The sequence below is a fragment of the Argiope bruennichi genome, chromosome 11 (genome assembly GCF_947563725.1).
Source record: "Argiope bruennichi chromosome 11, qqArgBrue1.1, whole genome shotgun sequence".
Taxonomy (NCBI): Eukaryota; Metazoa; Arthropoda; class Arachnida; order Araneae; family Araneidae; genus Argiope; species Argiope bruennichi.
Genome location: NC_079161.1, coordinates 89,545,311 through 89,560,147, shown reverse-complemented (window position 1 = coordinate 89,560,147; position 14,837 = coordinate 89,545,311). Strand labels below are relative to the sequence as shown.

General features: G+C 29.3%; 1 long non-coding RNA gene across 1 annotated transcript; it reads left to right on the top strand.

Annotated features, from left to right (window-relative positions):
* Nucleotides 1–4,991: 4,991 nt before the first annotated feature.
* On the top strand, nucleotides 4,992–13,560 carry LOC129957573 (uncharacterized). The gene is made up of 3 exons (XR_008782782.1): nucleotides 4,992–8,971; nucleotides 12,019–12,457; nucleotides 13,084–13,560. It is a non-coding gene; the product is annotated as an uncharacterized LOC129957573 (long non-coding RNA).
* Nucleotides 13,561–14,837: the final 1,277 nt, after the last annotated feature.

The window sequence follows — 14,837 nt, the reverse complement described above, 5'->3', positions numbered from 1 at the left end:
CTGAAAACATGGATATGAAGTGATGCGTGAAAGAGAGGCCTTTTATACTCTGGCGAAGCGTAAGAACGTCTTCTGATTGGTCCACGTCCCCAGGCAAAGAAACGGTAACAGTCCAGGTGTGAGAAAAAACATACGTCAATGCGGACTAGGGTCAATATTCATACGATTTAACATGGAAACACCCCCTTCAATAACCATCCAACGATGACATTCCTTTTTACAAAATACACACTTGGAAACGTAATATCTTTGATGTATGAGAAATGTTGCATAGTGCAGCATGACGTCCACAAAAAGTTTCTTGTAAAAACGCTTCATCCCAAGATCTGTAAAAAACACATTTCCAGCATTCGCCTTAGTCAAGACTTTTCTCAGTAGTTTTCTGGAAACTCGATCACAAGAATACGAAATTTTCCCTGTGCCAACAGTAAATCCACCAGAATAATGCACAAAACAACCATAGTCTTTTGATGTTTAAACACTTGGGTCATGGGCTCTTTAACCGGCAAGATTGGCACAGGTTCTTCATCTGGAATGGGAGATAGAGTAGGAGGAACGATCAGCATTGGTAGTCCGAGCATGGTGAAAATGTATCTGTTGACCAGACGGAATATAATAGAGGTATATCTCAGCTCAAATCTTTTCACAGGCCACAAAAAAATTTACAGTATTTTTTTTTTTTTTTACTTTGCTATAGGAAAAAATTTGGACAAGACTTTTTTTTTGCTATTGTTACACTTGCATAACTTTATAAAAAAATTCATTTTAAAGGGTTTTGAGGAATTGGATTCACTTTGAATTTCCGTGCGGAATTTAATGCAAAAATGGCTACCCATCTCATGCAATTCTTTTGACAAGTTGGACAATTACCAGCATTCATCTTCATGTTAAGGACTGGTAATTCGTTTAGTGAATGATTATATTTCAATCTTCTTCTAAACAGTGCCCATCGATACAAACTTGCTTCATCCGTCACATATAACTTTGTCGCAAACACATCTCTCAAATGGTGCAACAGTGATATGTCCAAGTTTGGATCGTGTCGTCTCACATAAGACGTGATACCGTCCGTGAGACAATAGCCATCGTCCCTGAAACATAGCAACAAAAATCCATCTTTACGTCGATACATTTGAATACGTTTGTTCACATTTGTCGTGGATCTCCAGGGTCGAATCACACCACGCGGGGAAATTTTTCGGCGGTAACGAGTGAGGCATTTTGGCAACGTGTCTTTAGAGTCTTTAGGTGGCGTTGAAGGCTCTTCAAGTCGTTCGTTCTCAGACGCAGTGAATTCCAATACGTCCGACTTGTAAACTCGAGAAGCGTAATGGGAAACTCTCAAAGGGTTAGAAGAATTTATAGGAACTTATAAGCACGCAAGATGTAAAAAATCTTTTGACCTTGACTGTAAGGTCAAAGTTCTAAGTCAAGTGAAACCAGCGTGTGAGGAACAACATTTTTTTCTTGACCACTTACAAATTTCCATAAATAATACTTTAGTTACATAATTTCCATAAATAATAAAAAGTTCTCAATATGCAAACATTACTTTTCCAATCTTGGTCCATACATTGACCCGAAAAATGGGGGAGAGTTTTATGCATTGCACCAAACTCTCACCCATTTTTCTGGTGGATTTTCAGTCAAAACCCATGACAAAGCATGATGATGATCAGACTTTCATAAATTCTTGTTCAGAAATCGAAATCAGATAATCCCATGCCTGCAATGGCGTTTAGCATTTGGAACAAACCACCAAACTATTCAAATTGTCCAATAGACACAACAAGTGCTGGATGCAACTCCAGCAAGTGGATCTCTTCATATTCCCAAATGATATTTTCGCAAGTTCCACACTCATGGGTGGCACCCTCAATTTCTTTTGTAATCTTCAAGCGAAAATTCGATGCGATAAGCAACCGGTATTCTGACACTGCTTTCGGGCGGTTAGGAATTAATTAGCATTCCTTCTGGGAGGAAAATCTGCAGAAGAGGAAAGGAATATCTTTGTCCAATTTGTGACTCATGAAAGTAGTAAACAATGTAGGAAATGGATAAATTCAATTTTAAAAGAATCGCATTTTAGAGCATAATATTTTACATCACCCATCCTTAAAAATTAGATTTAAAACAGACATTTTAGATACAAGTAATTACGTTTTTTCAAAATATTTTCTAAAAATGTAAAAAGCTTATAAAAGGAATATAAAATTAGTTATGCTTAGAATAATCCATTCATCTAATGATTCTTTCTAATTGTATAGAAGAAATAAATGGTTTCTTTTGCAGCGATCTATGAAATCACATCCATAAAAGTATGTATTTTGTATGAGAAATATTTACAGATAACATTTTCTTTAACTTATGTTCAACATATATTTAACAAAAAAGAATATAACACTTCCTTGTTGTATAATACGTGGAATATAATCAGTTTTTTAAAATTTCTTTTCATTTTATTAATATAAAATTGATGATTCTATGGTTAAAGGACCTTGAAACCTCATGTAAACACTAGACTATGCTTCATTATCAAAAACAGCAGAAATGAGATAGAATTATCAAAAACTGCAACTTTAAATTCAAGTAAAATGAATCTCAAGTTTCCTCACTATTGATATTTTTACCTTGGGCACTGAAAAATAAAAAATATATATAAATATTTTTTCTATTATGCTTAAAAATTAATATACGATCGATCAGTCTTAGGTGAATGTACTAAAAAGATATCGAAGGAATCAGTCGGTTTTAATTTTATGTACGATATTAATGTAAAATCTTAAAGTCTGCAATATGTTGTAAGCGGAAAAGGAATAAAAAGTGTCGTGGATTTCCTTAACCAAAAACCGCAAAGGAACAACTCCCCGTACCGACATTATGACCTTTAGATAGCGAATGGATGAAATGATCCTTGATCTGAGCCAATGAAATTCTCGCGAAATCGTGCATCATTATGACGTCAGAAAGAGATAAAAATATGTGAAAAACAAATAGAAGACTTGGTTGTGAACATTATTAAGTTATAATGGGTACATGAGTATACGGTATTATTGAACTGAACTTATAAAATAATAATGGTATTTTATATGAAATTTATGACATTATTTATATGAAAAAAATGATGTTGAAAAAATTCTGACCCAACAAAATAATATGCTTTAGATTTTTCTCCCATGTCAACGAAATCATCAATTAATTTTCGCGTATCTCAATTTTTTAGTTTATATAAATAATGTGGATAATTTTTGGCTCCATATCGTAAAGTTTATAATAATTTTTTTTTATAATTATAAGTTTTAACTTAAAATGTTAGACACCTTTTAAAATAAATGCTGTCATACTTTCAGAAAATGAGTTTAGGAAAGAATAGAAGTAGCGGTAACGAACCATTAATATATTAAAAAGTATTCCCAAGTTATTAACAATTACTGATATCGGAAAGAATAATATTTAATTTCAATTTTGTGAACTTACTATAAAAAGAGTGCTGCAAAAATTTAATACTTTTAAGTATTTTGGCCACAAAAATAAAGCGTCTTTGTATTTTTGGGCATAGACTTTTGTCTGTCTTGTAATTATGCGCAGTTTTTATTGAAAGTTATGTACATCTTAGTTTTAAATGTGCATTTTTTAAAAATATTTATCTCTGTATTTTCACAATGTGTTTGTTCTGTTGTAAAATAAAAGATATTTTAATTTGTAAAAACAATTATTGCGTAAATTGTTTTACTAAAAAATTGAGTCAAATTTCATAAGATTAGTAATAGAAATAATCTCTGAACTTCTCCGAACTTTCTTAAAATTAACAATTCATCATATTAATTGAATTGTGTTGACATCTTTATAGAAACACAACGTTAATAAAAAATAATCGTGTTCCTATCAAAAATCAGAAAATAAATTTTTAAAAAGATTAATATTTTATCTTGTATTTAAAATGTATCGAGAAACTTTATATATATGAGTGCGTGTGTATGTGTGTGTGTCTGTGCGTAATGATCTTTAAAATCCAATTTAAACTTAATTAATTTCCTAATTTTAGCTTAATTTAGCCAATATTAACTTCATTCTAAAATGTTCTCATATTTCCTGATCCAATTCCACCTTTTTAATTTAATTAATGCAACCGCATCTCTGAAAAATTTCTGACATCGGTAAGTTCCCACACTCTAAGTGAAGGGATAAAAAATTGGATAGCTAAGCAAATTCTTGTTAAAAGATACCTAGATTCCCCTACCTAAATCGACACGTGTAAAGAAATTCCAATGAAAATCTCGCAGTATAATCAAGGGGATAAATATTTCATTAGCTTTGCCTCTTTCCCTTCTTGTGTCGTTTCGCTCGTTGCTTTTGCTTGTACATAAATTGTGCTTCCTGGGATGGAATAAAAGCGAAGCTTAAAAATCGCAAATGGATTGAAATAATTTGATTATGAAAACAATAAAAAAAATCTTTATCAAAAACGCATTTTTCATATTTTAATGAAATTTGATACATAAAAGCACAAATATGTATTTCTTTGTAAAGGTATTTTACAAAAAATACTATTACTTTTCTACATGAAGCAAAATTGAAAGTATAAAAATTTTATATCGCTGAACAATATAATCTTCAAATAAAAATATATCAAATATATCAAAAATATGAGTTTCAAAAATTGTGAACTTTAATCCTAAAACATTAGAAGATGCTAAAAAAATTAAAATATTCAGAATACTTATTAAATATTTTCTAAATTAATATGAATTGCGAATGTTATTAAATTTAACAAAAACATTCTGAAATAGTGTTTTGTCTCTGAAAGTTATGAAAGTGTAATGAAACAAATAGTGTTGTTCAGTATTTTTGTGTAATACATCATGTTATTAATGTCTTTATGAAAAAAACAAAGAAAAATTATCTTTTGAGCATATTAAAATAGGAATATAATAAAAGAATATTAGATATGCTTTACGAAAAATTAAATTTCGTTTTTTAAAAATAAATAACATATTGAATTTATTTTATACTACATTAAGAATTCGACAACTACTCTCAAAATTGGAAGCTATAATAAGACTAAAACTCTCAGTTTGAATGCACAAAACCAAAAGTAATACTTTATAACTGGCTTGTTAGAATAATAAATAGTTTTAGGCTTAATAAATCAAATATATAATTTTGAATTTTTACTATTATGAATTTATTTATTAATTAAAAAATAGCATCTCATTTCAGGAACCAGGTCAAAGTGAAAACAAAAGAGAATTATTGATTTGATAGGAATAAATTGAAAAACTAATAATAGTGCATTTCTTACTATTTAGAACTATTCATTTTTTTTATTACAGTACTAATGTAACATTTTTATACTCCAAGACAGATAAACTTGATAGTACTGTAAAAGTAATAAGTATCATAACTGTTTCCATTCAGTAAAAAAAGTCTTCATCTAAAAGAAACAAAAATTGAAAAGAATTTTACACATTTGAAATTCTTTGTAATAAAAGTTTATTTTTAAAGTGATTTCCTGGTTCAAAGTGTTACTTAATTTCACGGGGGGGGGGGAGCAGTTATTTCATCGTCTCAGAAGGCACTATCTGGCAGATTATCTTTCTATGCTGTTATTATAATTTATTTTTTTAAAAAAGGTTTTGATTTATAATATTCTTTTTTTTTGTATTATCCTACAAACTTCTTGAACACAACAACTTTAAAATCTGATTTTTTTTTCTGTGTTTGCATTGCAATTCTTGTATACATACATATATACCTGAACATTACAATAAGATATGAAAAATGGATTATAAAACAAATATAAGAAACTGGAAAAAAGTAAAATATTTTAATAACATTATGAATGCGACAAAATGCAAAATATTAAAAGGATAATACGCAATCAATGAATGCAGTTTCTTTAGAAACTACATCTTGCATGTGATATCTATACAGTGGGCTTGCTTTCATTTCATAAGGACCTAAAATTCTTTCCCTTAACTGCGGGGAAGATGATAACTGTTGCATGTTATAATTCCGCATGGGAATATTTGGGAAATGGGCTGCTGGGTTTTTTTTCTATCTGTACCTCCACGTGACCATCAATATTATCACGCATATCATCCACATTCGAAAATCCTTTCCCTGGCATTAAATCTGAATTTCCAAAACTCCTACCTTTAACATCATCGAATAAAATGAACCTTTTGCCAATGGCCTGACCGAGATAAAATGATAGGCGGCCTTTGTCAACGTTCACATTTATATTCATTCCTTGAAAAAGCTTACAAAAAACGTTTGAGAATGTCGTTTTTCCACTTTTATAGTCGCCCTGTAAAACGATGTACCTTTTTCTTGGCATTTAAGATTTTTCTAGCAATACCTTTAAAATTAGGTATAACTTCTGAACAATAGTACCAGGCTTCACCAACTTTATCCATACTAAAATTTTCCTGAATATCATCTCCAATCTCTTTACACCTTCTGTTACACCTATACTGGCAATTTGTTTCCCGTCGGCTTTGAATTAGAAGTTTTGCAAATACACTCTTCACTGCATTTTTAGCCACCCTTTTTTTATCGGATATATGTTCGAATATTTTTGCATTTTCTAAATGTTTAACATGATCATTTTCATGTTCGTTTGTTATTTAAGAAGGACTTCGGTCGCAGCCAGAACTCAGATGGGAGTATCCATACATCAGTTCATAGGGATCGTCCATTTCATTAGCTAATGCAAAATCTGCCAACATTTTGTAATTCATTTTTTTTATTTCCATCTGATGTGGAGCATTTTATTTCAAATTTTACTGGCTCTTCTTTCGAAGGACCATACTTATCTTTACAAAATTCAATACATTTCGCGATTTTAGTGGTATACAAGGCCGTTGTACTTTCCAAACTGGATAATGGTTCCTCAATATACGGTTCTGCTAGAAAAAGCATTTTGCAAAAACTGGATCCTATTCACCACATAGCTCTCCGTCTTTGTTCAGGTGCTTTCAGGACATCCCCTGTTAAAAGCTTGTATGTTGAAACCTGTGAACCAGCCCTTGAATTAAGAAGACAATTTTCATCTCTTAATTATTATTTTAAAATTCAATCGAACATTAATCATCCATTTTATGATTTTAAACTTCGCCCCTTTTTAGTTCGCTTGCAAGATGCCCGAAAATCATTCATCCCTGTCTTTTTTACAAGAGTTCATAATATTCTTTTAGACCTTAATCTACTGTATCTACATGCATCTCCTCAACCGGAAAATACTTTTCCACCTTGGAAAATCCCTGAAGTACAATATTTAAATCCTTTTGAAACTTTTATCAAGTCTGATACAGCAAATATCGTTTTTCAAAAATTTTTCTTAGAACACAGACAACAATATCAAAATTTTATTCCAGTTTTTACAGACGAGCAAAATCAGCTGCTCATGTCTCTTTTGCGGTTGTTTTCCCTCACACAGTTTCTTCTTTTTAACTTCACCCCTCCTGTTCAGTTTTTACTGCAGAAATAAGTACTCTTTTATATGCTTTAGAAGAAATTTCTAATAGCCGGGACAAAAACTTTATCATCTATACGGATTCTCTGAGTGTTTTAAATTCTCTAAAATCATGTAATCCTCATCCTTTGATTTTAAAAATCTTAGATAATTTTGCTAAACTAACTTCTCTTAGTTACACTATTTTATTCTGTTGGAATTGTGGGCAATGAAGAGGCAGATAAGGCTGCCAAATTGGCGACTACTTCAATGGCTACTAATATTCCTGTGAACGACATAAGGAAACATATTAAAAAGCTTCTATATTCTAATTGGCAAAGACATTGGGATCTGTAAACAAACAGCAAACTTCATGTTATCAAACCCCATGTGCAACCCTGGCCCTCATTAGCGAACAGAAAAGCGGATACTGTCTTAACACGATTACGAATTGGACACATTCGATTTACCCATAATCATTTGTTGTTAGGTGAACAACCACCACTGTGTTCGCGATGCCATTGTCAAATTTCCGTTCAACATATTTTGTCAGAATGCCCAAATTTCAATGCTAAGCGTTTACAGTTTTTTCAAAAGTCTTTCCCTTCATTATTTTCCTTGCTTAATAAGGCATCTCATGTCCAAATTTTTGCTTTTTTAAAGTCCATAAAGTTTTATCCGTTGATTTAAATCTTGTTTACTTTTTAGCTTCCATTCGTTTACTTTTATATTCCATTCGATTACTGTTTTAAATTATATAATTTTACCCATTGTTTGACGGAGCATGGTCAACATCATGGCTCTTGCTCCATAAAACCTCAAACAAACTCAAACTATTATAGAGAAAAGACTCAATTTAAATTATTAAATAAGGAAACCAACACTTAATTTATTAAATTAGTTTAAAAAATTCTTAAAATTATATTAAAGAAGTAATTTCTCTTTAATTAATGTCATTTTCATATAATGCAGTTATGACAGAATGAAGGTAATAATTTATTTCTTAGCTATTGCTTTATTATTCCTTTTGTTTATTATAATCCATCTTGCTAGTTTCTGTTCATTTTACCTGCAAAGTAAACAATGAGTTATTGTTTTGAATTTGTAGTTATTATTATATTTCTGTTATTGTAGTTTTGAAGATTAATTTTGCATTTACCGGAATGATAAAGTAAGTGGTAGCTAAAATAAAAATTATTTTATATTGCAGGTATGTGAGCTGCATTTTGTAGAAGATGATCTTGTCAAAGAAGCTCGTGGGTTCGACATAAACACAGGTAAAGTGCTTACCGCACCATTGGGCATTAAAAAATTAAAGAAGGAGGCATCCCTACAATTTTTTGTGGATATCCAAATTATTTTCAAGTTCCTAAGATCCAGAGAGATTGTCCTGAAGAAAAGAGAGAGGAAAGAGAGCAGTCTGCTCTCATTCAGGCTATTGAGAACAGCATTAAAAAAAATGAAATATATGAAAAATCCAGGTCATTTGGCTCTTTGGAAGAACTTGATTTGAAGGTAAGTAATTTGGAGTTATCCAGTTTATGGACTGTAATTCGAAAGGACTCATATCTACTTTTTGCAAAACTGATCAAATCTCCTTATTCTCAAATTAAGTATTCTGTACTAATAAATGAAATATTGGAGGTAAATGTATTTTTCATGAATGTTAAACGATTAAAAGTTTGGATCGTATTCTTTTCTTCTTCAGTGTCGAAGTATTAATTTACTTACCGATATTCTTTCAACATGTGTTAAAGTGTTTGAAGAAGAGCCAAAAGATGATGTTTTGAATTCTGTTAAAGATGCGCTTCAGATCATGATGCACAGTGCAAGATCCTTTTTTCCAATTTATAGGTGAGCAGCTATATTTAAAAAAAAATGCGAAAATTAACATATTCCCCAGAGATGTTGATGTTTTGTACACTTTTGTATGGCTTGGCATACAAAAGTGTGCAAAACAGTGCTTGGCATGCATTTGGAGCATATCAATTTATTAGAAAAAGTAGTAAATTTATTTTGCCCCACCCTACACCAATTCAAAATCTATGCTCATCACCAGGCATTAACCCTCTGTTAGAACAAAATGAAAAATACTTTTTAAATTATTTAAGTCAGAGGGTTACGTATTTATCTGATTTAGATAAAACAGTTATATTGCAGTTTGATGAGATTCACATAAAATTATATGTTGATTATAAAACAGGAAACATTGTTGGTCTCTCAAAAAAGAATGGCCAGTTGTTACCTCAGCATATGTATTTCTGATTTCAAGTGTGACCTCTTCTTACAAAGATGTTGTACATGTGTGGCCAATTAAAAGCATAAAATATGACGATTTGCATTGCATGATAAGGAAAATAATCAATAAGTTAGAAAACATTGGCTTTTTTGTCTTTGCTGTTGTTAGTGATAACAATTCCATTAATAGAAGTGCAATGTCCCAATTCGATACTCAGGTCGATTCAAAAAAGAAAAAACAATTTCAAGTGGTTTATCTTCATGTGATCAAAAAAGGCCTTTATTTTATATGATTGATCCAGTGCATTTACTTAAAAGTGTACAAAACAATTGGCTGAACCAAAAAAATGATGGTAATTCATTCCCCCCCCCCCAATTTTGAAAGACATGAAGGGAAAAGTTTTCACCAAGCTACTTTTGCATCACTTAGAAAATTACATAATGTTGATGCTAATAACTTAGTTAAACATAACTGTAAATTAACATTAAAAGCATTATCTCCTTCAAGTCTTGAGAGACAAAATATCAGTATTTCCTTACAGGTTTTTAATGACCATATAGTTGTGGCATTGCAGGAGGTTGGAAATAAATATGAAATTCAACATTTTGCAGATACAGCTGAGTTTATTAAAATAATCTTGACTTGGTGGAAGATTATGAATGTAAAATCCCCTAGTGTAGGTTTAAGAGAAAATGATAAATTTAAGCATCATCTATCATACATGGTTAATGATGAAAAAGTTCAATTTTTTGACAAATTTTTAAATTGGTTGAACAAATGGGAAGAAATGTGCTGTACAACTAGTGGGTTGTTGAAAGAAACACATGCTGCCTTAAAAGTAAGCGCGAATACTGTTACAGAAATAAAGAAGAGTACAGGTTGGATTTTATTTTACCAGGAAAGTTTCAAACAGATCATTTAGAAACTAGGTTTGGTCTGTATTGACAAATGTCAGCTGACAATTATATATCTATAAGGTAGCTGTTTGAAACTGAATAAAAGAGTAAGATATGTTCGTTATTAAAAGTAGGTATATCTTCTAAAACTTTTGGTCAAGTTTTAGGTACAAATAATGATTTACAAGATATTGGGGATGTAGATGAAAAAAGTGTCATTTTGGCCAAATATTCAAGTCAATGATAAGGATATAGAAGAAGTTAGAGAGGTTTTAGGTCCTTTAACCTACACAGCAAGATATTTTGTGCTTATTGCTGTTAAGAAATTAAAATACGATACCTGCAAAAGTAATTTAACAGTAGATAAGACAATTGAAATTGATGAATGTTATTGGTTTATTTTTAAATTAGACGGGGGCCAGCTTCTTTGTCTTACACCAAATGTAGTTAGTTCTATTGTACACAATTATATTATTATTAAAAAACTTTGTTTTAATTTAATTAAGATTTTAATGCATCTGAAAATCTAAGAAAAATTGCTTTGGGACTGTCTGAAAATTATTTAAATTCTGAAAACTTATTTGAACATTATTATGATAATAAACATAGTGATTCTGATATTCAGCATAAGTCAAGATTGTTCCGCATTTTTGAAAGATTATCAGCAATGTTTTCTTTATTTGTATGTAAATAAAATTTTAAAAAAAAGTTTTGCGAGATTCAGTTAAATAACTTGGTAGGAATGTTGCTTCGTTCAAAATAGAAATTTTGATTACTCCTATATAACAAATATTTGGAAGAAAAATAACTGTAAAATATATTGCTACACAAATGCTAATACACAATAAAAAGCATTATTTCTTTGTCATATAAGAAAAAGTTTTTATGAAAACAATGATCAACTTAGTTTTAGAGTTTTAGTTAATTTTTATTTCAGATTTATGGTTGCTAAAATTTACTTAGCTTGTTCTTGATCGCTTACTCACAAGAGTATATTTAACTTCAAATTGTAATACTATTCCGCATTTTGTGCAATGCATCTCTTTTAATTTTCAGTAATCTCAACTAAAATGAGAAGTTGAAAAACTAAAGTGTTTAAATTTCAACTAATACAAACACTTTTTCATTCAGTATTGTTTATGCGCATTACAGATAATATTCTTATCTAATATTAATTAATTTCACTAACATTGATCCTTATACAACAAATAATTTATTACATTAAGGAGTAACAGGATTTAAAAATGGATACTCTTTATAAAAATTACAATGCTATAACTTCCAAAAATATTTTAGCACAAAATTGATTTTTGCATCAAGATAAAGCTCAAAAAGTTATCTTTATAAAGATACCAATGCTTTAACTTACAAATTAAGTTTCGATTTTTAACGAGTTTCTAAATAAATATTTTAACCATGTTTTTCAGCAATATATGTGGTAAATTAACTCCACGAGAGTGCGTTCTGCATTCTTCCGGTGATCGGAGGGCAGAGTTCACTGGACGAGAAGGACGTCCGCCGAGAAGGGAGCAACCGGAAATCGAGAAGACATGATACTCTGAAAAAAGGCCGAAACTGGAATTCTTGCGTAGAAGAATTCCTCTGCAAATGCCCAGTGTACCCGTGACCTCCGAGAGACAAGGCCTGCTGGCTCTACAACTCGCTCCTGCATGAGTCATCACTGCCAGGCGATCGAGAAGCCGGTTAACAATCGTCACTCTGCACGTTTTCTGCGCGAAGTGAACGACGGCTGGCGTTTATAAGCCTTCATTTTTTTCTACTTTTATATTTATTTCTTGATCCAAGATGGTGTTATATTGAAATGGATGAGATGCAAAAGCAAGTTTAAGATACAAATTATTGAAGGTAAGTGTATTTCTTTTATAATACTCAATACAAACTTAAAGTGTTATTGAATCTGTTACTGTTAAGCCTAATTGTTTATCACTTCCGTTTTAACAACAAATTATAATTACGATTTAATTTTTAAAATATTATTTGTTCTCTCAATGATGTAGCGTTGATTAAGAATGAATTCAATGAAATAAGAATAAATAGCTGTAATCTATTAATACAAATTCTCTATTTCTCTTCTCTATTTCTGTCAAAAATCGAACCGATTTTTAGACTATCATTTGTTTATCTATGATAGTCCTGTCAGGGTTGTTACTTATTCGATTCTTATTCATAATTTTGGTATAAAAATTCTGTTTAAATAAGCTCTTTATTAAATTTTTTCATCAATTAATCTCAAGCTTATCTTTTATTTACTATTTAGTTACATACAATTTATAAAGTTGCATCCATTATCTCTTATCTAGTATTTTTAATCATGACAGTGAGTTTTATTTTTAAAGCTACAATGTAGATTAATATCACTATGAATATCTATAAACAAAAAAATTTATATTACTTTATTTAAACTTTTATTTTAATTAAATCATTTATTTTTTGGTAAATAAACTTTACCTTTTCTTTCTTTAAAAAAAAAGATGCCATATAAATGCTCAGTTCCAGCTTGCCGTGGAAATTATGATGAAGAAAATAAAGTCGATGTTTTTGGGTATCCCACTGATGAGGCTTTAAGAGAGAAATGGCTGCATGCAATAATTCCAAGAAAAAAATTTACCATTACAAAGAATTCTAAGGTTAGCAAAAATTAGCATTGATAATTAATACGTTTTAATATTTTGAAATAGTTTCAATTATTTAAAATATTATTAATTAATTATTAAAAATTACCTGTTATATTAATTATTAAATTATTAATAAATGTAATGTGTAATTATTAAAAAAATTGATAAATTGGAAAGGGAAAAAGTACCTGTTATAGAATATATGAATAAGTATAGAAGGGGGGGAAATTTGTTTTGAAGGAATAAAGTGAAATTTATTTTTAAAAATTTAATTGAATGTAACTGTGAAATTAAATGTATTTATATTATTTAAGATTGGTAAAATTATAACCTGTGCAGCTTAAGACTATTACAATTTAAATTGTCATTTTTATTTTGTTAGAAATCATATTTGAAGTGATATTTCTATTTTGTATATGTGTTCTAAATAATTGTATTTTTTATATAGTACATAAATATAATTATTGTTTATTAATCACATTTTAGTAGTATTTCTATTTTGTATATATGTATTCTAAATAATTGTATTTTTTTATATAGTACATAAAAATAATTGTTTATTAATCACATTTTAATAGTATTTCTATTTTGTATATGTACGATTTCAGAGTAATTGTATTTTTTTCTTGCTATTATGCTGAAATAAATAAAGTTTACTAATATATTTCTATTTTGTATATATGTATTCTAAATAATTGTATTTTTTCATATAGTACATAAAAATAATTGTTTATTAATCACATTTAATAGTATTTCTATTTTGTATATGTACGAGTTCTGAATAATTGTATTTTTTTCTTGCTATTGTGTTGAAATAAATAAAGTTTACTAATATATTTCTATTTTGTATATATGTATTCTAAATAATTGTATTTTTTCATATAGTACATAAAAATAATTGTTTATTAATCACATTTTAATAGTATTTCTATTTTGTATATGTACGATTTCAGAGTAATTGTATTTTTTTCTTGCTATTATGCTGAAATAAATAAATGTTTATTAAAATGTGTCTTCGTCTGGCTCATATTTTATAATTTCTTAATTCATTCATATTTATTAACTTAAATATGTTATTTCTTTATACAAGTACAGCTCATAGATTTGCTATATTTTTGAAACAAACATTTCTAGTAAAAAATTTTAAATCCAATATTGAAAAAGCTTTAAAAAAATTAATAATCTCAATATGTTACTAATGAAGTTTTTTGTTCACGGCAATTTTTATTTTCTACATGTAAATGTTTTACTATTAATTTTATTCCTTTTTTAAAAAATAAAATTTCTGAGAACTAAAAAGTTTCCATTTCAAAGAAAATTTAATATAAACGTCTATTTTATACAAACAGATAATAAATAAATCGTAAATTAGCAATTATTATGCACCTATTTAATAAGTCGGTGAATGAGTTTTTAATAACGAAAGTTGTTGAGAAATTGTGATATTCAATATCGGAAATTCTCAAACCGCGACTGTAATTATTTAAATGTCAATTTTTTAAATACAAAGTAATATTTTTTAATTGGTATCTATGCAATCATTTGATAATTTAGAGAATTGACGAGGAAGCTTAACGCTATACATCGCAAGTTACGCGTTATGTTAATCT